This window comes from Aethalodelphis obliquidens, unplaced genomic scaffold (genome assembly GCF_003676395.1).
Source record: "Aethalodelphis obliquidens isolate GAN/ISIS:26980383/991018 unplaced genomic scaffold, ASM367639v1 scaffold65, whole genome shotgun sequence".
In the NCBI taxonomy this organism is placed as follows: Eukaryota; Metazoa; Chordata; class Mammalia; order Artiodactyla; family Delphinidae; genus Aethalodelphis; species Aethalodelphis obliquidens.
Window position 1 is genome coordinate 7,867,726 of NW_020838009.1, and position 26,783 is coordinate 7,894,508.

General features: G+C 43.4%; 1 protein-coding gene and 1 pseudogene across 7 annotated transcripts in view; one reads left to right on the forward strand and one right to left on the reverse strand.

The window, feature by feature from the left end:
- Window positions 1-26,783, reverse strand: part of SH3GL3 (SH3 domain containing GRB2 like 3, endophilin A3) — a 285,361-nt gene that overhangs the window by 102,105 nt on the left and 156,473 nt on the right. The gene's annotated exons all lie outside the window — the stretch shown is intronic.
- LOC113610797 (actin-related protein 3 pseudogene) lies at window positions 21,956-23,344 on the forward strand (annotated as a pseudogene).

Here is a 26,783-nt window from a genome sequence, read left to right on the forward strand (position 1 = left end):
ATAGCCACATCTTCTGATGACTTTAAGTCATTCTCCAGATCAGAAGTTTACATTATTCCTAGAGAGTAATCTGATCTTTATTGCATTTGTCTGAATGTGAAATAACTGCAATTAACATTACTGATAAAATACCTATTTTCCTCATGAATCATCAGGTTTCTTTCCTCTCCTACAAACTGTCCAAAAGGAGGCTGGTAAGTCTTAAATGCAAGATAGGTTCTCATATGCCTAGAACAAGTAACTAAGATCTTGCAACCAAACAAGAAAATAAATAAATCGACCTTCAAATGTCTGTTCTCCTCGTGATATCAATAATCCCATTCTGAATTCCACCTTTACATCCCCATTACGGACCATAATAAGCAAAGTGAATTTTTTTAAAAAAAATTTGTAAGTCAGGAGGAGACAAAAATATTGGAGCAAGAAGTACTTTTATGATGCACTTTACAAATCTAAAATTGGAATTTACCCTAAGATACAGCCTTCATAATTTGGGTTGTTTATACAGGCAGACCTTGGAGATATTGTGAGTTCAGTTCAAGACCACCACAATAAAGTGATGATCACAATAAAGTCACACAATTTTTTTTTTGTTTTCCAGCACATACAAAAGCTATGTTTACACTATACTGTAGTGTACTAAGTATGCAATAGCATTATGTCTAAAAAAAATGTACACATAATTTAAAAACACTTTGTTAACAAAAAATGCTAATCATCATCCAAGCCTTCAGCAAGTCCTAATCTTTCTGCTGGTGGAGGGTCTGCCTCAATGTTTATGGCTTCTGACTGGTCAGGGTGGTGGTTGCTGAAGGTTGGGAGGCTGTGCCAACTTCTTAAAACAAGACAACAGTGAAGTTCCCACATCCACTGACTCTTCCCTTCATGAACAATTTCTCTGTAGCAGGCAATGCTGTTTGGTAACATTTTATCCACAGTAGAACTTCTTTCAAAATTGGAGTCAATCCTCTCAAACCCTTCCACTGCTTTATCAACTAAATTTATTTCTAAATCTTTTGTTGTCATGTCAACAATCTTCACAGCATCGTCATCAGGAGTAGCTTCCGTCTCAAGAAACCTTTTTTTTTTCCTCATCCATAAGAAGCAACTCCTCATCCATTCAAGTTTTATCAGGAGATGTCAACAATTCAGCCACATCTTCAGGCTCCACTTCTAATTCTAGTTCTCTTGCTATTTCCACCACATCTGCAGTTACTTCCTCCACTGAAGTCTTGAACCCCTCAAAGTCATTCATGAGGGATGGAATCCATTTCTTCCATACTCCTGTTGTTCTTATTTCTATCTCTTTCCATGAATCACAAATATTCTTAATGGCCTCTAGAATGATGAGTCCTTTCCAGAAGGTTTTCAAATGACTTTGACCATATCCATCAGAGGAATCACCATCGATAGCAGCTATAGCCTTTCAAAATGTGTTTCTTAAATAATGAGACTCGAAAAGTCTAAATTACTCCTTGATCCATGAGCTACAAAATGGATGCTGTAAGAGCAGGCATGAAAACAACATGGATCTTGTTGTACATCATCAGAGCTCTGGGAGACCATGTACCTTGTCGATGAGCAGTACTATTTTGAAAAGAATCTTTTCTTCTAAGCAGTAGGTCTCAACAGTGGGCTTAAAATATTCAGTGGGCTTAAAATGTTGTAAATAGTGGGCTTAAAATGTTGTAAACAGATGTGCTGTCATCTAGGCTTTGTTGTTTCATTTATAACACAGAGTATATTTGGCATAATTCTTAAGGGCCCTATGATTTCCAGAATGGTGAATGAGCACTGGCTTCAACTTAAAGTCACCAGTTGCATTAGCCCCTAACAAAGCCTGTCCTTTGAAGCTTGGAAGCCAGGCATTGACTTCTCCTCTCTAGCTATCAAAGTCCTAGATGGCATCTTCTTCCAATAGAAGGCTATTTCATCTACATTTAAGATCTGTTATTTAGTGTAGCCACCTTCATTTATTATCTTAGCTAGATCTTCTGGGTAACTTGCTGTAGCTTCCACATGAGCACTTGCTGCTTCACCTTGCCCTGTTATGTTATGGAGGCCAGAGGAGAGGGAGAGAGATGGGTAACAGCAGGTCAGCAGAGAAGTCAGAACACACAAATTTATTGGTTAAGTTCAGTCTCACATGGGCGCAGTTCGTGCCACCTCAAAACACTAGCAATAGTAACATTAAAGATCACTGATCACAGGTCACCATAACAAATATAATAATACTTTAAAAGTTTGAAATATTGCCGGAATTACCAAAATGTGACACAGGACACAGAGTGAACAAATGCTGTTGGAAAAATGGCACCAGTAGACTTGCTTGACACAGGGCTGCTACAAACCTTTAATTTGTAAATACAAAAAACAAAAACAGTATCTGCTAAGTGCAATAAAGCAAGGTATGTCTCTACTGTTAAGTTTCACAGAATGTAAAAACACAGCGTTTTTTTAGACGGATTTATTCAATTTACTTTCATAAAGTTGTTAACTGTGCCATAAACAGTGTTACAAGCTGGTGGCTTTCAAAAAATTGAATAGTTCCTGCCTGTTTTTGATAAGCAAACAACAGCTTTGGAACACTGAATAAAAATCAGGTGGAAACAACAAAAAAAGGTGAATGGATAAAGAAGATGTGGTACATATATACAATGGAATATTACTCAGCTATTAAAAGGAATGCAATTGGGTCATCTGTAGAGATGTGCATGGACCTAGACACTGTCATACAGAGTGAAGTAAGCCGGAAAGAGAAAAACAAATATATTAATGCATATATGTGGAATCTAGAAAAATGGTACAGATGAACCTATTTGCAAAGCAGAAAAGGTAGTATTTTCTACTCTTAAGGTCATGAACAGCATAAACCAGTCCCAAAAAAGTTGTAAATCTCAGGAACAGAGAGAGAGCAAAGAAAAATATTCCAAAATTTACGACTATAACTTTTACCAAAGGATCTTAGCCTTCTAGAACGCAGAGCCTGAGGCAAGGATTAAAGCGCTGACAATTTATTCCAGAGGCGCAAGCCCAGGACTGTGAAGGTGAGGAGAAACAGGGAGTGAGGCAAGGAAAGATACTAAAGAGTGTGCAATAAAGCATGTGATCATGCTGACACTTTCAAAATAAGCCAGGAAGACAGCAGGTCACCTGGCAGGTGTGTCCACTTGGTACTTGGGACTTCCTCAGAAAGAGTTGCAAGAACAAACTGGACCTCAGAGTAGCCCATGTAAGGGAGGAAGAAAGGGAAATCCATCTGCCCAGCTCCCTCCTATGGTCTCCCATTGGTTAAGGTTTACTACAGGGAGCCGACAATAGAACACTTCTGGGTTTCACCATCTAGGCCTTAGCGGCCACTCCACAGCCAGGTCCTATGCCCACTGTGTGGCGTTCCACCCAAGACCAAAAGTGGAGGGAGATTTAGCACTTGATAGGACTCGGCATGTGGGGCCCAAAGGATACGTCAGCCCAGGGCTTCACCTCTGAACTCCAGCCTGCCCTGAGAGCTCAGCAAGTTGCAGCAACAGTGGCAGCTGTGTGCTCAGGGAGGAGAGGCTCAAAAGGAGGTGGCAGGGAGAGAATCTCATTAGATGCTCCAGGTTTGGGTTCAGTATAGGACCTTTCAAGAAATAAATCTCTGTCCAATTGCTTTAATGCACTCAGCAATTTCTGCCTCATTTATTCATTCATTCATATGTACATAATGAGTGGCTATCACAATCCAGTTCCCGTCTATGCTAGGTCCCAGCAAATCAATAAGACAATTCCAATCCTCACAGAGATCCAAATCTACTCAAGGAAACACGCATCATTCACTAAACAAATTATTTACTGAGTGTCTCGTTCGTGTGCTAGACACTCCTCTAGGCCTGGAGACTCAGTGATTAATAGTAAAATGACCACAGAATGGTAAACAATGAGAACTGTACTAATTATAACCCTGAGTAAATGATTACTAGTGTTTTAACTAGTCGTCCTGCGACCCGAGTCAAGTATATGAAATCACATCAGTATACAGGGGTTTAAGAGCAGACAAATAAACAACAATTATACAACACACCAGGGCTTGGGCACTAAATGGGGAGATCTGGATAAAATCCTGGAAAATGGAACCAGAATCCAGGAACCTAGCAAGCCCCTGACATTTTGCAAGATGTGTTATTTCAGGAAAAGGTGCCAGTCTGCTGAAAACACTGACATATGAAATTAGACAAGATCCCACTGAAAGGAATGGGGTAGGGAAGTCCTGCTGACTGCTGGTGTGGCAACCACTTGCTACAAGTGAGGGGCCCGCTGAACGGACTCCAGCTCAGATAGAATCACTCTGGAGGAAGGACCCACATTCTGAGTCCAGGTCCCAATCTCCAACCAATTACCTGGAGCTTGACTACATTTTGGTCCCCAATAGTTTGTAGGGGACCGAAGGTGGCCACAGTCCCTTATTTGGGGTGTGGGATAAAGAAATACATCCCTGTGTTGAATATAATGATTGTAATAAGGTATAATGATAGTAATAACCTTTGCAGGCATTTTTATGTGCATATGTTTCATTTATTTTTTAAGCCTTATGAGAATCATACATATTGAACCAGTAACTATACTTTAAAATATTGAAGAGAAATTAATTAACAGACTATATAAATGGTATTGTTTGTGGGATTTAATTGGTTAAATTTATAAGTTTAGCACTATTCAAAGAGCAAGTGAAATGAGTGCTTTTCATTTTAACACAAATATTACTAGATTTACAAATAAATTTACAAGATTTCCAAGTTGTTTTTAAAAGCTTACAGTAGAATCGGTTTTTACATTTATAACTTTAATGAATTAGATATTGGATAAAATACAGGCATACCTCAGCAATCTTGCAGGGTCAGTTCCAGGCCACTGCAATAAAGCAAGTCACACAAATTTTTTGGCTTCCCAGTGCATACAGAAGTTATGTTTGCACTATACTGCAGTCTACTAAGTGTGCAATAGGATTGTCTAAAAAATAATGTGCATATCTTAATTTAAAAATGCAAAGCAAAAAAAAAAAACCACCCAATTAGTAACAATAGTTCCATGTGATGTACAATAGTGACATCACAGATCACCACAACAAATATGATAATAATGAAAAAATTGAAATATTGTTAAAATTATCAAAATGGGACACAGAGACATGAAGTAAGCAAATGCTGTTGAAAAAATGGTTCCGATAGACTCGCTCAGTGCAGGGCTGCCACAAACCTTCAAGTTGTAGAAAATGCAGTACCTACAAAGCACAATAAAATGGGGTATGCCTGTACTGGTAATCAAAAATCTCTCTTTCTGAGCCCTCAGAAATCAAAAACCAAAGGGACAAGAAAGACACCATAGGCCAGGTAAGTACAAAATGCTATAAGAACACTGACAATGGAGCAACCAATTCTGGGGGGAGGGTGGTTGTGCAGGAAACAGAGGCAAAAATTCCTAAAGCCGCAGGTGATGTTTCAACAGAGTTTTGAGAGAAGGAAAACAGCAGGCGGACAGTGGAGGGAGGCTGAAGGGAAGCATACATCAGCACAGAGGAGCATGGGCATGGCCCACCGGGGTAAGCCAACAGGGCATGGGGAGGAACCTGCAAGTGGTTCTGAATGGCTAGAGCTGGGTCAGCAGACACAGGTACGGGAGGGGTGGGCCCGGCAGCAACGGGAACCAATAGAGGTTTATCCTGAGGGGCCTCTGAAGGATTTGTTTTTTTAACATCTTTATTGGAGTATAATTGCTTTACAATTGTGTATTAATTTCTGCTTTATAACAAAGTGAATCAGTTATACATATACATATGTCCCCATATCTCTTCCCTCTTGCGTCTCCCTCCCTCCCACCCTCCCTATCCCACCCCTCTAGGTGGTCACAAAGCACCGAGCTGATCTCCCCGCGCTATGCAGCTGCTTCCCACTAGCTATCTATTTTATGTTTGGTAGTGGGCATGACATAATCAGATTTGTATTTTAGGCAGATCCTTCTGGCAGGGTATGGAAGATGGCCTGCAGGGGGAGAAAAGGTGGGTGTATAAGCAATGTATGCCCTCAGTGTACAGTGATGGTGGGTACAGAGAAGAGTTAACAAGTCTTAAAGTATTCAGGAAGTAAAATCTACAGAATGTGGGCCCTGCAGAGATGTGGCTGTGGAGTGTGTGCCTAGCACAGTGCCAAGGAAGTAACTAAAGACAATCAATTGAACAACAAATTTGTTCAATGTATTGAACAAATGATGAATAGAATAACGGCAACAATATCAAGACGTGTCGTTTAGTGGAAGTTACTGGGTGTTGAGCCCTTTGCCAAGAGTTTTGCCTTTACTGTCCAATTTCATCTTCACATCAATCCTTTAAGGCAGGTTACATTTATTGTCCTCATTTTGCAAATGAGGAAACCAAGACACAGGGACATTAAATTACTCGCCCAAGCTCACCCAGCTACTCGGGAGAGGAGGCGGGATTGAAACCTGGGTAATCAAACTCCAGAATCCTTTGCCCAAAGGTGAAGGATGGTTTTACAGTTTCTAGCAATTGGAGTGACAAAAAGGTTTGGGTGGGGGAAAAAAAGTACAGTTTTGGACAAAAATTTAAGATGTGTGGTAGGGCTTCTAGATACAGATGTTTAGGAAAACTGTCAATAGCTCAAGAGAAATGCCAGGAAGCACAAACACAGATTTGGGAATTATCAATAGGAGGTCCCATGGATCATGAGAGTGGATGGGATCACGGAATACGAACAGAGTGAAAGGAGAAAGAGGACCAGGTGATCACTGATCACTCCTAGTGATCACTGATTTTAAAGACATGGAAAGAGAAAGAGAAGCCGGAAAATAAAATAGAGTGGTCAGAGAGGTAAGAGTTCCACCAGCAGAGTGGTGTGGCAGGAACCACAGTAGAAGGCAGAAGTAGAAGCCTTCGAGAAGGAGGGAGTCAAAATGCACAATAAAGCAAAGTGGCCAAACGAGATAAAGACAGAAATGCCTGTTGGATTCTTTTAAGAAGACGTGGGTAACCTTCAATTAACTGAAGCAGTTCCAGAGAGAGAACGAGAGAAAGGCAGATTACGCTGGGTGGAGGGGGATAACGTGATAAGGAAGTAGAGGCAAAGGGTAGAGATACGCTTTGTAAAAGTCTAGCAGTGAAGGAAAGAGGGAGATGGGAGAGGCTTGAGGGAGACAGAGCCATGGGAAGGATTTGCAGAAGAGGCAACGCTGATTAAGAGTCAGTAAAGGAGAGGTGGAAGATGGTGGGGAGAGGCTAGGATGGATGCCGTGAGGTCTCAGGATCGCAATGATTCTGGAAGAGCCACCGCAAAGAGTGGAAGAGGAAGCCATTCGGGGACATGATAAATGATTAGTGACTTCTCCTGAAGCCAAAGCCATACATTTGTAACATCAGCACAGTTATAAGATCTTCTCCAGCAGTTCCTGGCAGCCCCTGGTAGGAGACAAGACAGATGTCAGATTGCTCCAGAAACATATGAAAGACGAGGAAGTGACGGGTTTGCAGGGGCCTGTGAGAAAGGGGCTGTGGGCTGCACGCAATCCGGGCAGGCAGGAAAGGAGGAGAAGCCATAAGATACCCGAACGAGCTTCAGGAAAAGAGCAGGACCTGCCAACACTGCTGAGCTACATCAGAAATAAGCTGAGTCGAACTTTCCTACTGACCTGGAATCACAGCTAAGGTCCAAACTGAAGACCCAAAACTCATAATATCCCACGTTCAAAGTGACCAACAAGCTTCCACCCGTGAACAAGCTTCCACTGCCCTGCACTTTCTTAGAGATGCCAACACTGGTCCTGCCCCCCACCCACGCCAACTGCTCTCCCTCCCACCTGAACACTCCCCAAATCAATAGAAGGAGAGGATGCAGGAGAGGAAGGTAGTAGCCGGCCTTGTGGGGAAAAGGGTCCTTCAGGGTGAGAGGGACATGCAACACCTAAGCCAGACGAGTTGGGTTCAAATCCCATATCTGCCACTGGTAAGCTATGTGACCTAGGGCAATATATAACCACTCTGGCCCTCAGACTTCTCGTCTACAAAAGGGGTATAATAATACCTATTCCAAATGGTTGTTACAGGGATTAAATCAGTTAAATTCTTTAACATGCTTAGAATTGCACTATGTAAGTATTAGCTATTTTTCTTATTTCTTCCCCTTCTCATGGGAAACCAACGCAGGTGCTTTCCCTTCCCCAAAGCCAAGTCACGGGGTCTCCCATGGGGACCACTTGCAACATTTGGAGATGCCTTCAAAGAAGGAACACTGCTCTCCTTGGCCCTCAGAGGGTGGGAAAGAGGACTCCAGTTAGTTCCCCTGTCTCAACAAGAAGTTGCAAGGCAGGGAACAGCAGGAGAGGAGCCATGGGGCTTTCCAGGAGCGTCAGGGCTAAGTAAGGAACACAGCACCAGGAGAAGAGGGTAGGATTCTATACCACTGACGGCACCAAAGGGAGAAGACCCAGCTCACTCTGGAGGAGGGGGTCCTCCGCAGTCGAGGCGCTAGGGCAAAGCTGTTCACCCCAAGCAGAACCAGAGCAAGGCCAGGACCTCCCCTCAACACACACCACCTCCAGGTCGGAGACACAGAAGAACTCGGCCTCTGCAGTTGTCCCTCTTGCACCCAGCACCAGGGGAAGAAACCCCTAGAAGGAGGAGAGGGAAGAGATTCCTCAGAGCCTGAGCACAGTCCCTCCTGCACCCCAGCAGCCAGGATCCCGCCTCCTCCAGCCACAATGCAGGGAACAGGTTAGGTCACAGTTTCAGAAACGAAGGATGCTGTAAACACGGAGACTGGCAGGAAAGCTTTGGCTCTAATCAAGGTATCCTGCGGGTCATAATGTGCAGAAGGAAAGTAGAATTTGCTCCCGCACAGTGGAGAGCACCTATCGGCAAAAATAAAACCAGGTCCTACGTTTGTACAGAGCTGAGACCTCTCCTTAAATAAGACAAATATGAAAGACCTTCAGCCGGCAGGTTCTCCATGGTCATCCTCACCCCCCCTGCTCCACTGACTAAGCGCATCACAAACCAGCCCCACAGGGCGGAGGCTGCCATTCCGCTTGAGGCCCCCAGCCTGGAATATCTGTGGTCAGCCTCGGGCGGTAGACACAGCCTAAACCTGGCCCACATGTTCAGTATACAAGATTGGGCTTCTGCCTCACTTTCTCAATTATGCTCTGATTTCACTCTGGAAAAGTCCAGACCATTTGGCTGAAGCTTCCCCAGCTTTCTCCAACCCTCTCTCCCCGAGGACTAAACTCTTTCCTTGTTGGAACCTCCCCTGATGGGAGTTTCCATTCCTCTTCTTAGAACCACGGCAGCACTTCTCCCTCTCCTGCCCCCTACCACCACTATTACGCCCCTGGAGTACTGCCAAGGCCAAAGTCACCACAGCCCACTAGACTTACTGACCACAGCACTAACCTGGCCTGACCCCCAGTGTCCAGGCCCACCCCTCCCATCCTGCCCACTCCAGCAGTTCTGGGCTATAACAGTCAAGACCATGTGGGTATGACTACACTGGGAGAGGGAGGGCACTTACAAATTGGAGGGTAGATGCAACAGGATCAGAGGAATAGTTGGTTTCAGAGCAGAAGCGGATAGGATGGCATTTAAGATTTCAAGATGAAGTGGTGAGTGATGCCAGAGTCTCTAGTCTGGCTATGGGAATGGGTGGACACAGTGGGGGGAAGGAAGGCTGCCAGTGTGAAGGGTCAATAACTCCTCCGCTTATCGGCTGACCCATCCAAAACAAAGCTGGCGTGTCACAGTGCCGAGGCTGGGAAGAGGATAATTTAATTTGACTCAGAGGAGAAGGGACCATAAGGGTGTTCAAGTGCTTCTGTTTGTGTTCTTTTAACATTTTATTTTGGAAAATGTTGAACATATCACAAAAGTAGACAGAACATCGTAATGAACCGCCAGTTAGCCATCACCCAGCTTCAACAACTGTTGAAAATTCTGCCCATCTTATTTCACTAGTATCCCCCTCCTGGTCCACCCCCCGCCCCCCACTGTTGATTATTTTAAAGCAAATCCCAGACATCATATAATTTCATTTGCAAATAATTGAGTATGTATGTATCTCTAAGAAGTAAGTGCGCTTCGTTTTTTTCAACATTACCAGAAATAATTTTCACACCTAAAAATACTTAACAATAATTCCTTAATACCATCTGACACCCTCTTGGTGATCATATTTCCTCAATAGACTTATGCCTCTTTACAGATGGTTTGTTTGAGATGGGAAGCAAATAAGGCCCACGTGTTCATTGGATTGATTTGTCTCTGTCTTAGTTTGGTTTCCCCCAGAAACAGCTTCCAAGGCAAGGATTTAAGGGCGAACTTAAACAGTTTGGAGGTGTTAGCAGGAAAACTAGTGGAAGAATAGAAAAAGGAGCCAGGGAAGGGAAGAAAGCCAACAAAGAGTACACACCACTGGGGACAAATGGAGCACGGTTCCTCTGGACAACTCTGGGAGACAGTGTGGGGCACCCCTGAGCGCTACCCCAGCCCTGGGAGATGGGGGGGAAGCTTGGGTGTTTATCCACCTTCCCCATCCATCACTGGCTGAAGACTGCTTCCAGGGGCATTAACTCTCCAGGCCATAAATTCTCTGGCACTCTGCTCTGCTTGCCATGCGTAATCCTACAGACAGAATGAAAGCCCTTGGGCAGAGGGTCACCAGAGTTCCCAGCAGGGTATCAACTGTAGCTGCTCCAGTCCACTAAAAGTTTCTTTCATCTACATTTCCTTCTCTGTCTTGTTCTTTGCCCTTTATTTACTGAAGAAGTGTGTCATCTGCCCTTTAGAATTTCCGCATTGTAGAGTTGGTGGATTACATTCCCATGGTGTTATTTAACATGTTCCGCTATCTTCAACATTTACTGTGAATTAAACAGTTAGAGACTGATCAGATCCCGGTTTTATCTTTTAACAAGAATACCTATGGGTGATGCCATGACCTTCCAATTGCATCACATCAGGAAGTAAGGGTCTCTAACAACTAAAGGTTTGTCTAGCTTTAAACAAATTTTCCTCCTCTTTCATTGGTTGGCTATGTTCCTTAATTCAGCATATTCCCAAGCAGGCCAACTTCTTCCAAATGCTATGGAAGCTGAGCAAATATGAAGTAGACAAGTCAAGCTCTGTGTCATCCAAAGGCCTCGCTGGAAAATTTCAAGGAGGGTTTGCTTGTGACTTAGAACACACACCCGAAGATGTCATTTATTCTCCCACTCCTTAGAGTGTCTTTCAAATACCAACCTCCTTTTGAAACCAACTTCCATACCAAAACAGTGCAAGCACCACATGTATCTCTCTGACTTTGAATTCTGCATGTGTGAATCTGCTTACACTGTAAGCTTCAACAAATTCCAAAGCGGAGAGATGCTCAAACCCTCTCAATCTTACCTACACCATTTTATGAGAAAAGTCTGCCTTACTGCATTGTAATGCACACAGAATGCACGCTAAAGAAAGAGGCTAAGGCTCATGAAGAAATGCTAAAATTAAATTCAGAGAATGATCTAGCCCAAAGGAATGCTTCATACAATACTGACAAGTTGAAAATCTTCAGTAATTGATGTCTGGTAAAGAACCTCATTGTAGTTTAATTACCCAAGGTCATTTCTACTTGCCTCCATCAAACCTTCTCCAGACCAGAGTCCATGTTGTCAATTCACTCATTCAAGAAACACTGACCGTTGGAACTCAGGAAGGGTGCCAGGCTCCAGTGGGAAAGAGTTTCTCTTTATCTCCTCTGTGATGCCAGTTCCTTCAATGTCATCCCAGACTCACAATATTCCAGCCTCTACATCTTCTTAAAAAGGCATCAGGGACAGTGATCTGTTTTTACTCAAAACACTCTGACACCAAATGTGTGGCTTCTTCTTCCACCCAACAACGAATTCCCTAATTCTCCAATACCAACTGAGTGTCCTACAATTCAATCCTGACACTAATTACCTGGAGTTGGCATCAGACTCCACAGGTTTCAAGGCTGCCCTCCCTTCAGATGCCAGACACAAGTGTCGGGTCTCCAGTTACCCACACGTCTGTCCCACTTGGCTACAAGGCTGGGGATGCCCACAATCTCCTCCTTAAGTTTGATAATTTGCTAGAAAAGCCGACAGAACTCAGGAGAGCACTTTACCATTAATAGGCTATTATAAAGATACAACTTAGGAACCGCCAGATGCAAGAGATGCACAGAGCAAGGCAGTGAAGCGGGGAGCAAAGAGCTCCCACGCCCCCTCCGGGCGCACCACCTCCATGTGTTCACCAACTGGAAAGTTCTCTGAACCTCTTCTTTTAAGAGTCTTTACTGAGGGGTCATCAGGTAGGCATTATGGATTAAATCTTTGTCCGTTGGTGGTTAACTCAATCCCCACTCCCTCTCCCCTCCCTGGAAGTCAGGGGGTAGGGCTAAAAATTTCAACCCTTTATTCATGCCTTGTTCTTTCTGGTGACCAGCCCCCATCCTAAATCTATCTAGGAGCCCCGACTCAACAGTAATCTCATTAGCATATTAAAGACACTCATCACTTAGGAGGTGCCGAGGATGTGGGGAGCTGTGTGCCAGGAACCAGAGACAAAGACCCAGGTGTCAGAGCACCCTCTCCCTCTTCACTATGCCTATGGTGGATATTTCAAAACGTATAAATGACATTTTCTACCCACTGCATTTACCAGAAAAAAAACAAACTCTTATGCCCAGGAGACCACCTGAGTGGCTTCCTCTCCACACAGAGGCCGAGCCATTTTGATGACTCCCAGTATACTTCTGGTCTTTATCCATCAGTGACCAGCATCTAAGAGTCCCCTGGAACAGTGCAGTGTGTCGACAGCAAAGCCTTTGGTAATCAAGGTCCTCAGAAAATAACAACAACGAACCATCATAAAGCATTCATTAATGGGGCACCGCAGGAGGGGGGCAGCCCAGACCCACGGACAAGGGCAGGCCAAATGTCAAAGGTGGCGATGTCTTGAGGGTCCCAGCTTCGTCCTTCTCTCTGAAGTTAGTTCTCACACAAGGTCATCAGTCTCTTCCCAACGTCTTAGCTGACCTCTGTGGGCCAAACAATTCTGTCCCTGATGACCCCGTTCCCCCAGCCTGCCAAAAAATGCCCAGGCCCTGGAGATAGGTTCAGTTCCCTCTTACCTGTCCAGCTAGCTAGCCATCTCCTTTCTCTCTAGATAATTCCCACTAGACTCCACTGACAACAGGTACAAACCTGTGCCACAGGCTGTTCTCTCTCAAATGGGCGTAATTCCCCTGCTTGATTTCACCTGGAAAGGGCACGCTGGTTCAGCCTCTTCATTTTAACTAGAAGTGGAGGCCCATAGGGGTTAAGTGACTTTCCCAAGATCACCAAGCGGTGGCAGATTGAAATCTAAAACGGTTGTGCCCCAGGGTTACTGGAACATTCAATATGAAAGGAAGCTTGTGTTTGTAGTGATGGAAGAATAATGCAGTTTGCAAATACATAAAGTTGCCCCTAGGCTATCAAACACTGGCTAAGGACTGAGTAATAGAACAGCTACTACTACGGGGGCACGAGGGAGAGTCTTCATCCCCATCAAAGGAAGCAGTAAACATCCTGGAAAAGCAAACTGGATGAAAGTGGAAAAAGGGATGGAGAAATGGAGGGAATGGTAGTTGACCCTGGATAATGGAAATTAAGTGGTTTTAGCCTTTTTCCCTTAGCTTTACTGTGATGCTTGAATTTTCTTCTCAAGTAGGTATTTATCATCATAATTAGGGAAAGTAGACCAATAAGCCTGATTCCTAGAGTCACACTCAGAAGCCAGCCTCATTTCCTGGGAGTCATACAAGATGTAACACCTGCCTGGAGAATGCCATCAGAAGAAACAAAGCATTCCGTTAAGCCATGAAACGTACCAGCTCGTTACAAGGCATCCCATCCACCAGCACAAGCCATGCTGGACTCTCAGGGCACCGTTATTCAACCCCGGTGCACGGCATTATAGCTTCAGAACTGGCCAGGATCTTTGTCAAAAAGTCAGCTTCAGTCTTCCGGGTCAGGGGAGGCAGATAACTTACAGTGCCTAGATGCTCACTAAAGTCCCCATGAAAACTAAAAATAGCAACAGGTCTGAACAAGATAAGAGTGCATTTACCACATACCAAAATCAGAAGGATCTTCCACTGATGGGAAGGAATTCAGGTATACAGTCACTGACAAGTGCGCATCAGCCCCCAAACCAGAAGTGGCTGCAGTGTGAAGCTGAGTACATCGTTCAGAGAACACACCCTTTCCATACAGACACTGTAGATTTCTGTGCTTACCATACAGTCTTCTAGTAAGTAGCAATCCCATGACCGGCTCTAACAAATTCAGTATGTAGAACACCACAGTGTTCCCGCACATGGAAGTCAGGGTCTCGAGGAAAAGGTGCCTTTTTCTAATTCACAAAGAGCACCATATAGGCCAGCCGTGACCTCATCAATACCCTAACTCCACTGGCTGCTCCTCCAGTAAACTCTAAGGGATTCAATCCAAAGCACATAACCAGCCTGACACTGTTGGGAACCCCTTTCTGAAGAAGTCGAGTCCCTATGTCTCATCAATAACTTTCTTGCCTCATCCATCCTGAAGCAAAGAGCTTCTAGACAGCAACCCAGCAAGGTGCAGAGATGACCAGACCAACTGCATTCCTGGGTGACCCTGGAGTAGTGCCTGCAGGCAGGTATACGTTTTCATGCAATGTAAGTTTGATCAGAGGTGGCCTCAGGCCCTGCAGGGCCCATGTCCATTTTATCCCTTGTCAGAAAATGGACGGTTGGGGGAAAAGAAGCTATGTCAGCCAAAAACAGCTGCCCGAGATGTGTGACAGACCAGAACTGTCCCATTGGAGACACCGGCTCGGCCGCTGGCCTCAGTCGGTGAGGTCAGGGAGGGCCCTGTGAGTGAACAGTGTCTCACATCCAGGAGCCAACACTAGGCTTATTCATGGGTAAGTAAATAGAAACACGACAGTCTGAGGCCTATGACCAGAATCTGGAGCATAGGAGAACAAAAATGATTCCTCGAGGAATAAGAGCAAAGACCTTCTTGCACATAACTTGACTGCAGGGAAGAGTAAAAACTGCTTTGGGTCTGCGATAGGAAATGAGGGCACCTTCCTCCAAAATAGGCCAAGTACAAAATAGAGGAGGCAAATGTATCCAACAGAATGAACTGAGGAAAGAAGAGACCACAGAGAAAATTAAAACATCAGAGCCCAATTACAGGAAATTCGAGGCCGAGAGGAATGTGCTGAAAAACAGCATGAGGACAAGACGAGACACAGCCCAAAGGTGGGACAGCCAGCCTGGTCATTTCAACAAACTGATGTCATGAGAGAAAAGAGAACAAAAAGGAAAAAATCAGGTGAAGGGAACTCTTCTAGATTATAAGAGATTTAAAAACGACCAAGCAATTCCACTCGTAGGTATATACCCAAAAGAACTGAAAAGGTACTCAAATATCTGTACACAGTATTGTTGTGTCCTGAATGTTTGTGTCTCCCCAGCCCCAACATCCATACGTTGAAGCACCAACTCCCAATATGATGGTTATTTGGAGGCGGGGTCTTTGGGAGGTAAGTACATTTAGGTAAGGAGGATGGATAACGATTGGTATCCTTATAAAATGAAGAAGAGTCCAGAGCTCTCTCTTTCCCAAAGACATTTGGGAATAATTAGGGAAGTTTGCCTATAGGCTGGGCGTTGAATGATATAAAGAATCATTGTTAGGTGTGATAATGGTAGCATAGTTAAGGAGAAAAACGCCTTTATTTTTCAGATGTGCACACTGAAGTATTTGGGAACGAAATGTTATGATGTCAAAGTATTTCAGGAAAAAAGGAAGATGAAGCAAAGGTGGCAAAACGTTAACAATTGTGAGATGCAGGTGATGGGGTCGGGATATTAACTGTATTTTTCTCTTTAGTTTTCTGTATGTTTAAATTTTTTCATAATAAAGGTAAAAAAACTCCCAATCAAAATCCCAGCAAGTTATTTTGTAGATATTGACAAACTGATTCTAAAGTTTTACATGGAGAGGCAAAAGACGCAGAATAGCCAAGATTGATACTGAACAACAAAGTTGGAGGACTGAGGTTATCAGACTGTAAGCCTTACTATAAAGCTACAGTTAAGTAAGACAGCACGATATTGGTGAAAGAGTACACAAATAGATCAATGGAGCAGAACAGAGAGCTCACAAGTAGACTCCCATAAACATGGTCAAGTGATCTTTGACAAAGGAGCAAAGGCAGTACAATGGAGCAAAGATAATCTCTTCAACAAATGGTGCTGGAACAACTGGAATGACCAAAGTACTATAAAATTTGGAATCATCTAGATCCGCTTTGCAAATTGGGGCAACTCCAATCTACCTGGCAGCAGCTTTGAGAAATTTCTGAAAAACATAAAGCAGGCAAGAATGCCTGAAGCAAGGATGGCTGGATCCCTCACTCACTGGTCAGACTGGCACACACAATGGGATAAATAAAGGGCCACAGGGTGGAAGTCCCACAGATGCCCCGAAAAGAGCACTTGTGGTAGCTACTAATGAAGGTGGTAGAGTGCCTTACCTAAACTTGGGAAGACACACAAAGAGGAAAGGAAGCATTGGCAAAGCAATTAAAGAAAACCCTGCCAGAGATTTCCTCCAGTTACATTCACTATTTCCACAAATATTAAGTGCCTGTTACGTGAATCTGGGGCTGGGAACACAGCAAACAAAACACACTTGGTGTCTAACTTCATGGTGGCTGCGCTATCCAATCCATACCCACTAGCTACATGTGGCAATTTTAATTTTAATGAATTAAAATTAAAAAACATTTTAGAATTCTATCACAGTCACATTAGCCACATGTCAAATGCTCAATAGCCATGTGTAGCTAGTGGCTATCAGATGCTCCCAGGAGCAGCCCCCAGCCAATGCTAAAGGGGAAGTTGGTAGATAAACGCCCCAGCCTCCTGCCTCTGGTTGGCATAACTCTGACGTGGCTTCCACGCTGTCTCTGAGATGTATATGTGTAACTGATTCACTTTGTTATAAAGCAGAAACTAACACACCATTGAAAAGCAATTATACTCCAATAAAGATGTAAAAAAAAAAGCAATTATACTGCAATAAAGATGTAAAAAAAAAGCAATTATACTCCAATAAAGATGTTTAAAAAAACCAAAAAAACCCAACAACAACCAAAAAGCTGCCTCCCCACAAATCCCTGTTTCAAAGTCTTATGGGAACCTTCAAACCCAGGAAACAATATACACAGTCCAGCTACACTACCCCCCGACCCCCAAACACCCTAACCAACAGAATATACTACCTCCACGTAAGTGAAGCAGCAAGGGTGTTCTTTCAGTGTTGATCCCAAATGTGCTCATCTCTGAAGGATCTCGAAAATACACACCCAGCCCTTAAACCATAAATTACTAAGTGCAGACCTTAACGTATGCAGTATGGAAACACGTAGCATTGTGGAGGGGTTGAGGGAGAATTGAGAGACCTAAGTCATCACCCAAGCAGGCCTTCTGCTCCCCAGGGACCCAATAGTGGGTTCTCACATACGGACCTTATGAGGGTGGAGCTTGGCCAAATTCTGCTTTAAGGAGCAGAGTTTGATTTTCTGTCCCAGGCAGGAGGCCAGCGGAAAAACGTAACAGCTAGTGTTTTTTGCATGTTTATTACATGCCGAGTCCTGTGCTAAATACTTCAAATGCATTAGCTCGTTTAATCCTCTGAGTCCACCATGTTGGAGCTGTTTTTCTCCCCATTGTACAGAAGAGGAAACTGAGGTTTACAGAAGGGAAGGGGCTTGCCTAAGATTACACCACTACTACACTGCTGCGCTGGGACTCCAACCAGGTCTCCCTGACTCTGAACCCAAACTCTTCACCAACAGGTAACACAGCTCCCTTCTAAATGATTATTATAATAAAATCACCATTTGTTGAACCATATTATGTGCAAAGCACTTTAGATACGTAACTTCTTATCCTCACCACAACCCTCCAAGTCAGAATTGAGCCTGATACTATGTAAGCTTCATAAATACATTAGCCCATGGTTCTGATGAACCTAGGGGCAGGACAGGAATAAAGACACAGAGGTAGAGAATGGACTTGAGGACATGGGGGTTGGGGGGAAGGGTAAGCTGGGACGAAGTGAGAGAGTAGCACTAACATATATACACTACCAAATGTAAAATGTATGGCTAGTGGGAAGCTGATGCATAGCAAAGAGAGATCAGCTCGATGCTTTGTGACCACCTCGAGCGGTGGGATAGGGAGAGTGGGAGGGAGGCTCAAGAGGGAGGGGATATGGGGATATATGTATACATATAGCTGATTCACTTTGTTATACAGCAGAAACTAACACAACATTGTAAAGCAATTATACTCCAATAAAGATGATAAAAAAAAACAATAATAAATAAATACATTAGCCCTAGGCAGAATTATCTCCATTTCACAGGTAAGCAGACTGAGGCACTAAGAAGCATTTCCCCAGGGACTTCCCTGGTGGCGCAGTGGTTAAGCATCCACCTGCCAATGCAGGGAACATGGGTTCGAGCCCTGGTCCGGGAAGATCCTGCATGCCACGGAGCAACTAAGCCTGTGTGCCACAACTACTGAGCCTGTGTTCCAGAGCCCACGTGCCACAACTACTGAAGCCTGCACGCCTAGAGCCTGTGCTCCGCAACAAGAGAAGCCACCGCAATGAGAAGCCCGCGCACTGCAACAAAGAGTAGGCCGTGTTCATTGCAACTAGAGAAAGCCCGCACACAGCAACGAAGACCCAATGCAGCCATAAATAAATAAACTTAAAAAAAAGAAAAATATTCAGGTTTTTTTTGTTTGTTTTTTTTTTTGCAGTACACGAGCCTCTCACTGCTGTGGCCTCTCCCGTTGCGGAGCACAGGCGCCAGACGCGCAGGCTCAGCAGCCATGGCTCACGGGCCCAGCTGCTCCGCGGCATGTGGGATCCTCCTGGACCGGGGCACGAACCCGCGTCCCCTGCATCGGCAGGCAGACTCTCAACCACTGCGCCACCAGGGAAGCCCTACTCTGGTTTGTTTTTTTAAAAAAGAAGCATTTCCCCAGCAAGTACCAGTGCAGAGAGCCAAGCTGGCTATTTTCTCCTTCCTACCTGGGTGGGGCTCCTGGATTCCATCATGCTCTTCATCTTACCTGCGGAGAGACCCAGCTTCCTCCTCTGCAAACCCTGCCTGGTCAATGCTTAGAGGTAACTACGACTGATCGAGATCTCCTACCTGCTCAGAAGAAACCCAGCAGCAGTCCTCCCAAGGCTCTGCCCCTTCCTTAACCTGCAAGTTGTCCCAGGTCCTGTCTTCTCAGAGTGACGTCACCCCATCCCATTAGCTTTCGGCTAAATGGCTTGGCCCTCGCTCTCTGGTCCCATGCAATCTCCCCTGCCTCGTACCCACCTTTTCTCACTGCCCCAAATGCCCTCAAGAGATCTCAATGAACGAATCAATAGCCTTATCAAAGAAAAGACATATCATGGAGACTACAGGGCTTTTCGTTCTTGGAGAAGTAAATTAAATAAATCTAATAATATTTGTTCCTTAATCTATGTTGGTCTTCTGATATTACACTCCTTATTTTGATGATAAGCTTCCAAGAATTTTTCAATTATGGCAATTTCAGCTGATTTCCATTCCCAAAGAACCCCCGTCTAAATCTACCAAGAAGAATAGATACACCACATTTCTTTAAAATATGCATGTTTGGCAACTCAAAAGGGTACCATCTGCTTCACATAATTTCTGCATGAAGTTTCTGAAAAGCCTACACAACATATATGATCCACTCCTGCTGCAACAGGAGCCAAAACATTCCACTGCTATTGTACAAATCGACTCAGGTTAACTGTGGCTGAAATTGGCCATGGACCTTGCAACAATCAACTCCCTTAGAACATGGCTCACCAATTAAAATATACATATTTAATCAAAGTCATGCTAGAGAGGAAAGATAAACATGAAAATGACATCACCCTCAAGAATCATTTTTGAGCCCTGGGAAAAGCAAGTAGAGAACTGGCAAGAAAAGCAAATTGGGACTCTTTCAAAATGAAGCAAAGGAGAAGGCAAAGTAAAGTCGGAATAATTAAAACAAGAAGGGAATGATGATGGGAGTGGAGGGAACCCAGCGAGGGGAGCAAGCACTGTTTCCCTGGTGAGGAATTACAATGCGGCACATGGCAGAATGCCTAACAACCTGTAAACAGAAAACACTATGTCCCCATCGGAGTAAACACATCAAGGCCATTCCTCGCCAGCACTGTAAACTCTGGAAAGAGGAGTTCGTTGGTGTGTGCCAGACGGTGAGGCATGACCAGAAGTGACTTTGGGGTATGCAAGTCTCCTGAATTACAAAGTAAGAATGTATTCCACAGTGAGTCCCTTCCCAGGTCACCAGGATGAATCAGAATTGTTAAGTGATTGGAGATCCTCCAAAAAACACACAACCCAATTGCAGATGCAGACAAAACGTTTTTAGTGTTCTGTCCAGGGCTGCAGAAATGTTGCACACCAGCATACGTAAATTCCCCAGACTTACAGCTCAGAGCAGAGGTTGGCGAATGTTTTCTGTAAAGGACCAGAGAGCAATATTACAGGCTTTGTGCTCTATGTTGTCTTTTGTCATAGCTATTCAATTCTGCTTTATGCCATAGACAGCATGCACGAAAATGAGCCTGGGTGCGTGTTCCAATAAAACTTTATTTACGGACACTGAAATTTTAATTATATGTAATTATTAGGTGTCACAAAATAGAATTCTTTTGATTTTTTTCAGCCATTAAAAAATGTAAAAATCATTCTTAGCTCACAGGTTGTACAAAAAAAAAAAAAGAAAATAGGTAATGGGCTATATTTGACCCACAGGCCAGTTTGCCAACTCCTGATTTAGAGCTTCTATTTAATAGAGGCTAAATAGGTGACATATGGTTCAAATGAATGATAAAGACACCTTGGATTTATTCGAAGATTGAAAATCATGAGGAAGAGACTGGAGGGTAGCACCGGATTTATCTCATGCAATGGTGACAAGTACTGTACTGCGTTTGTCTTGGAATCACTCAAGGCCTGTCCTTGAGTCCTTACAAGACCACTTGCCAGCTGTATTACCTTGAGCAAGTTTTACTTAACCTTGCCAAGCCTAATTTCCTCCCTTGTAAAAGGAGAAATAAGACTAGCACCTTCTTTTTTTCCAATAATCATTTTTTTAATTGAGGTATAGTTAATTTACAATGTTGTGTTAGCTTCAGGTGTACAGCAAAGTGATTCAGATGTGTGTGTGTGTGTGTGTGTGTGTGTGTGTGTGTGTGTGTGTGTCTGTATTCTTTTTCAGATTCTTTTCCATTATAGGTTAGTACCTTCTTGGTAGAGGTATCAAGGAGATGAAATGAGATGCTGTCTCTAAAAATACTTTGCACAGTACCCAGCACTTCTACCAAATGCAGCTAATTAGCATTATGATTATGCTCATGGAATGATTAGTTGATTGACTATAAAACATTTTTCCTGGATATGAAGATAACATTTCCTGGATGTGAAGAAGTCCCGACTCCTAATTTATGAAAGTCAAAGCTCAAAACAAAGTAGATGCCAGAGGCAAATATCAAACTAATACAATAAAAGAATATTTTAATTTTGGTGCAACCAACACCCCAATGATTCAGCTATTAGGAGTCTGGAAACCTCCAATTTCTATAAAAGTTGTAAGCTTGAATTCATGAGAAAAGAATGTAAGCATAAACAGTCATTCAGTCACTCAACAAGCACTTCTAAAGACTTCCAGGACAGCCTACCTGCCTGGGTTGTAGAAGTGGTAGCCACTGACCAAGCCTGCCTCTGCTTCTGCTTCCCGTCTCCATCCCTCACCCCATGACAAACAGAGTGGCCAGCTGTGGATGGTCAAATAGCTTCTATCTCCCGCTGCTCAACCCTGGCCCCAGTCAGCACCAAACAGACAGTTGCAGCAGCAGCAGCAGGTGACAAGGAAGATGGTGGACGGCTGCCGGCCTGTGTGCTGGACTATGGTACAGGGTATTGCTATTAAGGAGTCAGCAAAAAGAAAGGATGAGAAAGCTGAAAGGAGGGTGATGAAAGGTGTTGATGACCTAGACTTCTTCATTGCTGATGAAGCAACAGAAAAACCTTCATATGCAAAAAAGTGGCCAATCCTCCATGGCATTGTTGAAGAATGGGACTTGATGAAAAGGTTTATGGATCAAATGATCTTTAAATATTTAAGAGCAGAACCTGAAGACCATTTTTTTTTTGACTGAACCTCCACTGAATACTCCAGAAAACAGGGAATATACTGCTGAAATAATGTTCTAGGCTCGTACATTTCTGCACAGGCCATTCTTGCCTTAGCTGCATCCTGGACCTCAAGACAAGTAGGAAAACAATCTGTTGATAGACAGTGGCAACAGTGTCACCCATGCCACCCCTGTGGCTGAAGGGTATGTGACTGGCAGCTGTGTTAAGCACATTCCAAACACAGAATGAAAAAGAACATATTTTATTCAGCAACTGCTGAGAGATGGAGAAGTAAGAATCCTTCAGAGCAATCTTTGGAAACTTTAAAGGAAACTTTAAACTTTAAACTATAGTTATGCCTGCCCAGATTTAGTGAAAGAATTTAACAAGTATGACACAGATGGAGCAAAGTGGATTAAACAGTATACTGGAATCAGTGCTATCTCAAAGAAAGAATTTTCCATTAGTGTTCGTTATTGAGAAATTCTTGGGACCTGAAATTTTTTTCATCTAGAGTTTGCTAATCCAGGTTTTACTCAAACTATCTCAGAAGCTGTAGATAAAGTAATTCACAACTGTCCTACTGATGTCAGACGTCCTCTCTACAAAAATATCGTCCTCTCTGGAGGCTCAACCATGTTCAGGGACATCGGACATCACTTGCAAAGAGATTTGAAAAGAACTGTAGATGCCAGGCTGAAATTAAGTGAGGAACTGAGTGGTGGTAGATTGACACGAAAACCTATCAATGTACAAGTCATTACACCCAAAATGCAGTCACAGGCAATTTGGTTTGGAGGATCCATGCTGGCTTCCACACCTGAATTCTACCACGCATGCCACACCAGAAAGGATTACGAAGAAATTGGGCTCAGCATTTGTCATCACTATTCAGTGTTTGGAATCATGTAAAATTGACTTCATAGTTATTGGGGTTAGGGAGATGAGGAAGAAATCATCTTTCTGATTGCCTTTTTTGCCTGGATGGCTGGTTTTGAGATTTTAAACTTGACTTGAAATAACAGGACCACACTCAATTACACAGGAATATTTTAGTAAGTTTATCAACATGGGGAATGTAAAGGAGAGCCAAAATGATTAAATGTTTTTCTTCAGATTCAGTATTTGAATCGTATGTGTAACAAAAAGAAGCAGGGGTTCGTTCTTTCTGTGCCCTGACAGGTTCTATACTATTGAATGAGCCAAGATTTGATGGGGTTTATCGGTACACTATAAATGTACCGATAAACATACATGACGCTTGAATTGAACACTTCTAAGCGTAAGATGCAAGAGCTTGCTTATATTTCATGCTTTTTATCCTTTGAGGGAAAAAGTCACGGGGAAACTAGTATTTGAGGGGAAAAGTGACCACGTAAAGGACAAATGCAAAAAGTAGCCTATGACACATGGCATAGACACACACACTCATGGGATTCCAGTTATTAGGAAGAGCCTCCATGCCCTGTGCCCCCCAGTGTTTTTCTTTGCAAGTGCTTTTGGAACGAAGAAGCTATTACCTTAGATTAACTGATACCTGCTAGTGCTTTCTGTTTAACTCTCATTCTGTTTCTTGCGGTAAAAACAGGACTGTTGGACCAGTATTGCAGTTCTATAGGGTCATTTCTTATTAAAAAAATTAATCATTTAATTGGTCATTTTTGAAGCCTAACACCATTCTAATAAAGGCACAAATTTCTTTTGAATACTTGTTTCAAGTTCTTTTTAAGTTAATAAATCTATTTTCTTCAAACCTCTGCAACAGTTCTTGAAAATCCAACAACTGTAGCAAACTGACTTTTTATGTGTTCTAAACAAATAATTGTTAACTTTTAATATGTCAAGTGCTTTCATTTTGATAACTGGATCTCCACTTGATATTTTCATTTGTATAACTCATTTGCAGTCTGAAAAGTTTTTTTTTTAGTTCCAGTCTCTGACATATCATGGAAAGTTAATTTTCATTGCATTTAAAGATATCTGGATCATGAAAAAAAAGTGACGAAAATAAATTAAAACTAAATTAGCTTTAAAATTTTTAATAAAAAAGTAGACTTCTGTGTGAGAAGCAGCTTGCAATGTCTGGTAGAAGGGCCTAAAAAGTAACCAAAATGATTTCAATACAACAAAGGTGACATTATTGATGTGTGTACACCCAGGGTTCAGGGAGCAGTGATGGCAAGCAATAGCTTTGGAGAAGAAGGAGGAAGAATAAAAGGAAGCTGGGTGAACTAGTTCTCCAGACTCTGAAGATGGGGAAGAATTTTCCAGGCAGAAGTAACAGAACAGGCAAAGGACAGAATGAGCCCAAAGCTGCTAGAGAACGGAGGTTGAGCATTGCTAGAAAGAGCTGAAACCATCACACTCCAACTTAAAGAACTGAGAGTCTACCCTACGCCTGTAGGGACTCCATGGCAAGGCCTGGAAGGGGAATGACAAAGTCAAACTTATACTAGTGGCAACCAGGTACGGTGTTCACTTAGGCAAGAGCCATAAGCCCCCGTGGAACAGGGGAATGTGGTGGGGATGGAGAGGAAGGGGTGAATGGGAGAAATATTTAGGAGGCAGAATCTACACAGGACTTACTGACTGCATGTTGAGGCTGGGAGGAATGAAGAAGAGAGGAGAAACTGAAATAAGAAGCCATAAAAAATAGCCAAGAAGCAAGAAATGATGGTAGATTCCAGGAGAGATGGGTGGCACGCTCTGCTGATCTACAATAATTGTCGGGGCAAAACGGATGTCAGCTTCAAAGCCAAAACAGCCAGGGAACAGGGAGAGAAAAGCAAGCAAGGAAAACAGGCACATCTTATGCACACTGTCAAACATGTGCAAATAAGTGGGAGACAGTGGCCAACAGCCAAAGCAACAGGCAGCATACACTGCTGTATCAGACATTCACTGGATACGTCCTACACGTTCCTTAGGTAGTTCCTGGACACTTGGTACACACAATAAAATACATATAAACAAACAGATTCAAATGTGATTTAATACTGCATTTTAACCAGCTCTCTTTTTAAAGTAATTATGGTGGCAAACAAAAATATTGCATACCTTTTCTCTTTATTCCACAGAGGAATTAATTTATCAGACTCTGCATTAGTTAATTCATTCTTTTTTTTTTTTTAATGATTTCTACCTCCATAGTGCTTAGGAATCATTTGAGTAGTATATATATCTCACTTTAGTTATATTTTTTTGTCCTTATTGAATTTTTTTACAATATTGCTTCTGTTTTATGTTTTGGTTTTTTGGCTGCGAGGCAGGTGGGATCTTAGCTCCTTGACCAGGGATCGAACCCGCACCCCCTGCAATGGAAGGCGAAGTCTTAACCACGGAAGTCCCAGTTAATTCATTCTTGAGCAATCACGTTCATCACACAGGAAGGCACAACAAATGGAGGGGACTTCATAATTGCTGAGGTCAAGCCCTCACTCTAAGATGAGAAAGCTCTGTGACCTTGAGGCCATCCCTTTACGTCTCTGGGCCTCCTCTCATTTGATAACACTTCTGAATGAGACTTCAGGCCAAACACTGGGACACAGGGAGGAATTGGGTCCAGACACTTTTCAAGGGCTGTTCATCTTTTCTCATTTGTTAAAACGGTGAAAATAGCCACTACTTGAGCAAGTGGCTGTGAAGATTACATACATGTAAGTTCCTCCTTACAGTCTGTACAAACTAAAAATGTTCAATAAATGGAAACACCCATGAAGAACCTTTAATATTGGTTTCATTATTGCCGTTTAGAGATGAGGAAACCAATGTCAAGGAGAGTGAAGTTACTCTCCCAGTCACACTTCTTGGCAAACGTGGGAAACGTAGTTTTCGCAAACCCAGATGCTACTCTTCGCAGTACTCCCTGCTACTTCCCCTGACAGTGAGCCCCCGGTCCCCCAATTAGTCACCACAGCCAGCTGGTGAGGCTCGTAGCCCCCCCATTTTGGCACAACCACTGTTCAAATACAGGCCTCCAGTCTCTGCACTTCCCAGTTCCTTCCACCAACAGCCATAGAGGTTCAGTTCCTGGAAGTTCAGCTTCAAGACACAGTGGAATGGAGTTGAATGAAAGGTACATTTAATATACCTGATTTAACAATGCCCACTCAGGCGGAAAAGAAAAAAAGACAAGAGAAATTCCTTTATTTTCTCAGTTGCTCCTACACCCGCTTCTACTCCTTCAAAATAAACCTGGGCCTCCATCCACTGTGCCCCAGGAAAGAAATCCACCGCTGAAAATCAGGAAAAATAAAAGTGAGTTATGGGGGCTTCCCTGGTGGCGCAGTGGTTGAGAGTCTGCCTGCTGATGCAGAGGACGCGGGTTCATGCCCCGGTCCGGGAGGATCCCACATGCCGCGGAGCGGCTGGGCCCATGAGCCATGGCCGCTGAGCCTGCGCGTCCGGAGCCTGTGCTCTGCAACGGGAGAGGCTGCAACAGTGAGAGGCC